Here is a 7,065-nt window from a genome sequence, read left to right as displayed (position 1 = left end):
ACAGTATCCAAACATAAGTATAAGTATATATACTCCGAATTGAGTGCACATTGATTAGTGAAGCACACACTAATCCCGGCGCAGTGAGCTGTCTGCAACAACAGCGGCGCTCGGGGAGCAGTGAGGGGTTAGGTGCCTTGCTCAAGGGCACTTCAGCTGTTCCTACTGGTCGGGGTTCGAACCGGCAACCCTCCGGTTACAAGTCCAACGTGCTGACCAGTAGGCCACGGCTGCTCCCACGTGGAGGGGGTGAAGAGGCAGACAGACTATGCAGAGAAGTCTATCTCTCCTCTTCCCTTAAGTGAAGCATTGAACAGTTCAATGGCCCTGGGGACGAATGACTTCCTCAGTCTGTCTGTTGTGCAAGGCAGTGAGCGAAGTCTCCAGCTGATCAGGCTCTTCTGCTTTACAACAGTGCTGTGGAGTGGGTGACACTCATTGTCCAAGATGTCGATCAGTTTGTTCAGGGTCCTTTTGTCAGATATTGAAGTGATGCACTCCAGTTCAGCTCCCACTACAGAGCCAGCTTTCCTTACTAGCCTGTCTAGTCTCCCGGCATCCTTCTTCTTTGTGCTTCCTCCCCAACATACCACTGCATAGAAGAGGACGCTGGCAACAACAGACTGGTAGAACATCCTGAGGAGCTTGCTGCACACATTGAAGGACCGCAGCCTCCTCAGGAAGTACAGCCTGCTCTGCCCTTTCTTGTAGAGTGCGTCAGTGTTGGCTGACCAGTCCAGTTTATTGTCCAGGTGGAGACCCAGATACTTGTAGGTGCTTACCACCTCCACATTGACCCCATCAATGGAGACTGGTAGCAGAGTGGGCTTAGACCCGTGGAAATCCACCACCATCTCCTTGGTCTTTGAAGTGTTGAGTTGAAGATGATTGAGTTTGCACCATTGCACAAAGTCCTCCACCAGGCTCCTGTACTCCTCCTCCTGCCCGTTCCTGATACACCCCACAATTGCAGTATCATCAGAAAACTTCTGCATGTGGCATGACTCGGTGTTGTAGCAGAAGTCAGATGTGTACAGGGTGAACAGGACTGGAGAGAGCACAGTTCCCTGTGGCGCTCCTTTGCTGCTGATCACAGTGTCAGAGAGACAGTTCTTCAGTCTGACGAACTGTGGTCGCTCGGTCATTGTAATCTGTAATCCAGGTTACCAGGTGAGCGTCCACACCCATCTGCAAGAGCTTGTCTCCCAGTCTGAGGGGTTGGATGGTGTTAAAAGCACTTGAGAAATCAAAGAACATGATTCTCACAGCACTTTTCACCTTGTCTAGGTGAGAATGTGTCCTGTGTCGAAGATAAGTGATGGCATCGCCCACTTTCTCTTGGTATGCAAACTGTAACGGGTCTAGTGCATGGCGTACCTGGGGTCTGAGCATATCTAAGACCAGTCGCTCCATTGTCTTCATCACATGTGATGTTAGAGCGACATGTTTGTAGTCATTAAGCTCACTAGGGTTGTGTTGTATATTTATATAGTCTTAACAGTTACATGAAGTTTAAACTTGTGCTTGTGTGACCTGTATATTTACATTGATATGCAGTATGCAGTAATTTCAAGTATATCAGGCTTGATGTGAAGCAGCAACACGTTAGGCTGCGCAGTCACAGTGCAGTTCCACAGGGCGGTGTTGGGGGGGGGGGGGGTTAGGGTAGACAGGATCCTAGTTTCCTAGGTTCCTGGCTGGCTGGTGGGTGGGGGGGGGCTGTCAGTGATGGGAGAGTGGGTAGAGTGTTCAGCATCCTGATTGCTTGGTGGATGAAGCTACTTGCCAGTCTGGTGGTGCGGGAGCGGAGGCTCCTGTACCGCTTTCCAGAGGGCAGGAGGCTGAACAGTTTGTGTGCAGGGTGGGTTTTATCCTTGACAATCATTAGTGCTTTGCGGGTGAGGCGGGTGGTGTAAATGTCCTGCAGGGAGGGGAGTGGTGCTCCAATGATCCTCTTAGCTGTGTTAACAGTGCGCTGGAGGGTCTTCCTGTTCTGATCTGTGCAGCTTCCGCCCCACACTGTGATGCTGCTGGAGACGATGCTCTCGATGGTCCCTCTGTAGAATGTAGTCATGACGGGAGGCGTGGCACTTGCCTTCTTCAATTTGCGCAAGAAGTAGAGGTGCTGCTGGGCTTTCTTCGGGGTGGGAGGGGAGGGGAGGGGAGGGGTGCATCTGGGATCTGTGTGTCTGATGGCTGTTGACTGAGGTCGTTGTCACCTCATTGTTCGTGATCGCCATGTGGGGGAGGGGTGCAATATCCAGTGATGGTGAGGGTACGATAGCCTGTGATGGTGGAGGTGAGTGCTGCACTGGTATTGAGGGGGTGTGGGCTGGGGGATGACCACCTCCTTGATGTCCCTGTGAAGGCTGCCAGAGTCGTGGACACCTCAACAGGCACAGGCAAGGAGGCGTCGGGGGGGGCAGGGCGTGAGGTGATGGTGGCTTAGGTCGTTGGGTGTCACCGGGATGCAGAGCTGGAGAGACTGGGAGGTGGGGGTAGGGCAGGCACGCAAACAAGAGCAGTGTCTGAGTCAGCAGGGGGTGGTGGACAGACCACCACCATTGGAGCTGGAGCAGGGCAGTCAAACCTGTTGTTGAAGTGGTTCAACTGGTCACCCTGTCCAGGTCCCCTCCACAGAGCTGCTGCTCTTCTTCAGGCCAGTTGTAATTTTTAGACCCATGCCTCCTTCATGTTGTTTTCCTGCAGCTTCTGTTCCACCTTCCTTCTGTAGTCCTCCTTAGCTTCCTTCAGCTTGACTTTGAGTTCCCCTTGTACGCGCCTCAGCTCTGCCATGTCCCCCTCTCTGAACGCCATCTTTTTCCTATTTTACATCTGGAGAGATCTCCTTGCTAACTATCCCGCTAGCTCAAGGTATAGTGCTCACTAAAATCATTAATGAACATTGCAAGACACTTATCTCTTATGATCCCAGAAAGATTTTCTTTGAACATTTATTTTATCTAATGACATACAGTAGAAAACATTATGAATTGCATCCACATATCCTTATGCACTATCCATAACCATTATTCACTAGCCTAAAACTGTGAGACTGAAGGCTAATTACTCTCACATATTTCTTAAAGTGACAGGCACTCAGTTACACCTACAGTACACACCATCAATGTGCACTCAATTAGCCCTACACACCACATTAAATATATGCCTAGGTTTAATAGTTTAAGAATCAATATGAAGTATTCCAATTACTGAACAAGGAAGTATCTGAGGAAGAGGTGTAGGATATTCCCACAAGTGAAAACCAATCTGACTCTGCCAATTCTGTGACACAGGTACTGTTTGTCTCCTTGGGTCTCTGCCACATACCTGGCAGAAAGTTCCTGTGCAAACTGATAACACACTAACAAGGAAAGTTAGACCAAAACCTTCAACTAGCCCGCTTGCTTGCGAGACTCAGGCTGCACAGTCGGCACCCGCTTCCTTATTTGGATTTTGGGTTGCCAGGTTTTAGCCTATGACAAAACAGTTGAAATTGAAAGTAAGTGATCGTGTACAGTATGTTTAGGGTGTAATTCATACACAATCTGACAACCTGAGAGATGTCAGACTAACAGGAAAAATGAATGGATCAATAATTTTAAAATGAAGTTTGATGGCCATGCAAATTACGGGAGTTTTCCGGGAGAAATAACCAAACGGGAGGGTGCTGGGAGATGACCTTGAAATACGGGAGGACCCGGGAAGAACGGGAGTGTTGACAGGTGTGGTAATAATCTGCAAATCTTCTGTCGCTACGTAAAGCCTAACTACAGGCGTTAAGGCTCACACACAGCACTACAACCAGTCATTGAGTGAACTTAAGGGAACCCGCTATCCAGTAGCCTCCTACACTACCCAGGCTTGACTGTCTCTGAAACTACTTAAGCCTAAGGAGAAGACAAGGGTAAAAGAAAAAAGAAGCCCCTCTAACCTGTGGCTCACAGAACAGCCTATACGCTATGACATACACCTAGCCACAGGCTAGAAGGGGCAAACAAAATACAAATGTACAAATATGCAGTCGAAGAACCATACCAGTCATACAAACATACAGTGTAGAGAACAGCAGCTTAGCAACACCATGTAGCAGTCTGGATCTAAAAACACTACAAAATGAAACAAAAAGCAAAACACATTAAATACTTACCACACAATACTCCCATTTGCAGCATGGTACAGGCAGTCCAGTACATCGTATTTAATCCAACAAACATGCAATGACCATCAGCCTTCACTAAAAGGAATTTGAGCTATGACTGCAGCTAGGGCTAAAAACTACAGCCAACCAAGATACACATTCACCCACTCATCCCCTTTGCCAAGCCATTCACGCATAAGACCCACTTCCCCCAAAGATATATCATAAACAACTCCCGTAAACTTGACATAGGCTACCTGTTGCAGTGAAATGCTTTCGGACGTTTACACTTCCCCCTCGCTGGCAGCCACAATAGCCAGCGAAGCGCTGATGGGAGATAAAATAATGGCACATTACAAACAAGGCAGCCAGGACAAACTAATGCGACTACTGTGCTGGATAGCGTACCTTGATCACATACGGAGAACTTTGTCACAATTAGCTCACCCTTCCAAGCGTTCGTGGAGCTGCCTCACAGCGGCCTTGCTGGCGTCACACGCTTCAACTTGACGCCGCAGCCGAACCACTGCCACTCACACCATAGACATAATATACATAGACGCCGCATCGACCGCTACTGCCTACTAGCACTGACGAGACGTGGGGCCGCCATCTTGGATCGGTCATCCACTCCACTCATTGTAATCTGTTTGGCCGGTGCAATGAGCTGTCAGCGCATTAAATTAATCATACCTCACTGAATACTGAACAGATTTTCACACATTTTTTTTTGCTGCAAAGGTCATACATGTAGCTATGATACAGGCTGGCGAATTTTACACAAGTGGCACAGACTGTAGCCTATTATTGGGCAATCGCTAGCTGCTACTTGTAGCCGAAGTGTGTTGGTGGTGGCCTAGCTTCACCATTTCCTGAATAAAGTAACTTTTCAATAGTTCAAGTTCTTTATTTATCAAGTAGCTTAGCCACACAAGCTACAATTTTCTTGTCATGTGAAATTAGCACAATTTAAAGTAGCTTCCTATGTAGTGAACTAGCCTACTGCTGTGTTTGTGTTACTAATACATTTGACAGGGTGGTAATATTGTGTAGTGTTTTATTCATGGCAGAGTAACTGATAGTTTAGCTCACTACAATTCCCAAGTAGCTTGCCCAACACTGTATTATTCACATGTCATTTACCCTAACAAGAATAAGATGCCTCTCAAATTCCTTTTCATTCATTTATTTATTATTTTGTATCTCCCCAGAACAACTGCTTTGTTCAAGGAGACTGTGAATGAACTGAACGGTCTCCTCACACCCCTGGAACTGAGGAAGGTGCAGCTCTTCATTGCAGTACTGCAGGGCATCTGCTACACTGTGACTGAATAGATTTATGAGCTCCACCTTCATCACCTGCATTCACCACTCTGTGTCCCATTTTCCCATCGTCTGGTTGACTCAGTCCTCTTTTATGGAGTTTACCCAGTTTCACTATGTTCTGCCATCTTATTTGCCCACCTGCTGTCTGAAGCACTTTTGTTCTCAGCCAAAATGTACCCAAGTAATTTTAGCAAGGTGGAAACATACAAAATTACATGCACCAGTTGTTGAAATCATAGAACCAACTGCATGACGGTAACCTATGTCTCACTGAGCTTGTGAAAACACTCCCTGATTCTTTACTGATTGCAATGAACAATGAAATTCCTTTTTATTTCATCTCTTCTTTGGGGCTGGAACCTTTCTGTGAACTGTAAATAACAGATGCTGTTGATGAACCCATTGGCACTGTACCAATGTCTGTTTTTTAAGGATCAGAAACAAACCTACAAACTTGCACTTTACAATATTTATGAAACTTGTCTAACAAATGCTGTTGATATTGAACCCAGTTACTCCATTTCCTTTACTTATGCCACACCAATGTCTGTTCATCAATTTATTTTTGATGGCACTGAACTGAAAATGTTAATGGATTTATGGATGGAATGGATGGAAACCAGTTTTTGTCTATGCTGTCAAACGTGGATTAGTTATGTTCCCAGTTTTTATATTGGATGTCATCACTTTATAATATATATCAGAATATTCTATTACTGTTAAGCCCACTATGAATATTAAAATACACACAACCATGTTTCCTGTATCATACAGCTTTTCTACTGGGAGGTTTACAACCTATTCTGAGTCAATTTACCCAAATTTGTCACTAAACCACATAGGCCTACTTGGAATACCCCTCAGATGTCTAAATGGCACTGATCTCACTTAAATGTTTATGGAACCTTTGTGTGAACTGTGAATAATGCTTTTGATGGAACTTTTCTGTCAACTGTGAACTATATTTAACTCATCAAAATAGTTTTGTCTATGCTGTCAAACATGGATTATGTTCCCAGTTCTGATATCGGACGTCAGGTCACTATCATATATCAGAATATTCTATTACTGTTAAACCCACTATGAATATTAAAATACGCCGAACCATGTGGCCTGTTAGCCTGGCCTTGACCTGTCTACGTACTTCCGGTCGATTTCTTTTCCCTACAGTACTCCGTCTGGAATAGGTTGATTCACGCTCGTTTACTTCGGCAGTTGGGCAGCCGACCAACCAGCGAACAGAGGGCGTCCCTGAGAGCGATTACGTAGCCTACCCAGGCATGGTGTTTCAATTACTATGTCCCCGCCCCTGAAGCAGATCGCTTGGAATACATCAACGTAGGGAGCGAAAAGGACTTATACTTATGAAATCTTTGAGCAAATGTAAATAATAGTTTAGCCTATTAACAGGAGTGTCATGAACGAAGTCACAGTGGAGTAGGATGTTATATCGTCAGCTAAACTTTAGTCATAGATTTTGTCACTTGAAATAGGCTACGAACGTACCCGAGTCAAACTCTAGTTTAGTAGGCTACATGGTCGCGTCAAAATCACTATTTTTCAAACACTAAGAAGGCTCGACATAACTTGAAACTTTG

At 45.8% G+C, this 7,065-nt stretch overlaps 1 long non-coding RNA gene across 1 annotated transcript; it reads left to right on the top strand.

Annotated features, from left to right (window-relative positions):
* Positions 1-3,430: 3,430 nt before the first annotated feature.
* LOC121711581 lies at positions 3,431-3,578 on the top strand. The gene is made up of 2 exons (XR_006032378.1): positions 3,431-3,460; positions 3,491-3,578. It is a non-coding gene; the product is annotated as an uncharacterized LOC121711581 (long non-coding RNA).
* The last annotated feature ends 3,487 nt before the right edge of the window (positions 3,579-7,065 follow it).

The sequence above is a fragment of the Alosa sapidissima genome, chromosome 6 (assembly GCF_018492685.1).
Source record: "Alosa sapidissima isolate fAloSap1 chromosome 6, fAloSap1.pri, whole genome shotgun sequence".
NCBI classification, from domain to species: domain Eukaryota; kingdom Metazoa; phylum Chordata; class Actinopteri; order Clupeiformes; family Clupeidae; genus Alosa; species Alosa sapidissima.
The sequence above is the reverse complement of the archived record's forward strand: the minus strand, read 5'-3'. Positions and strand labels throughout refer to the sequence as shown.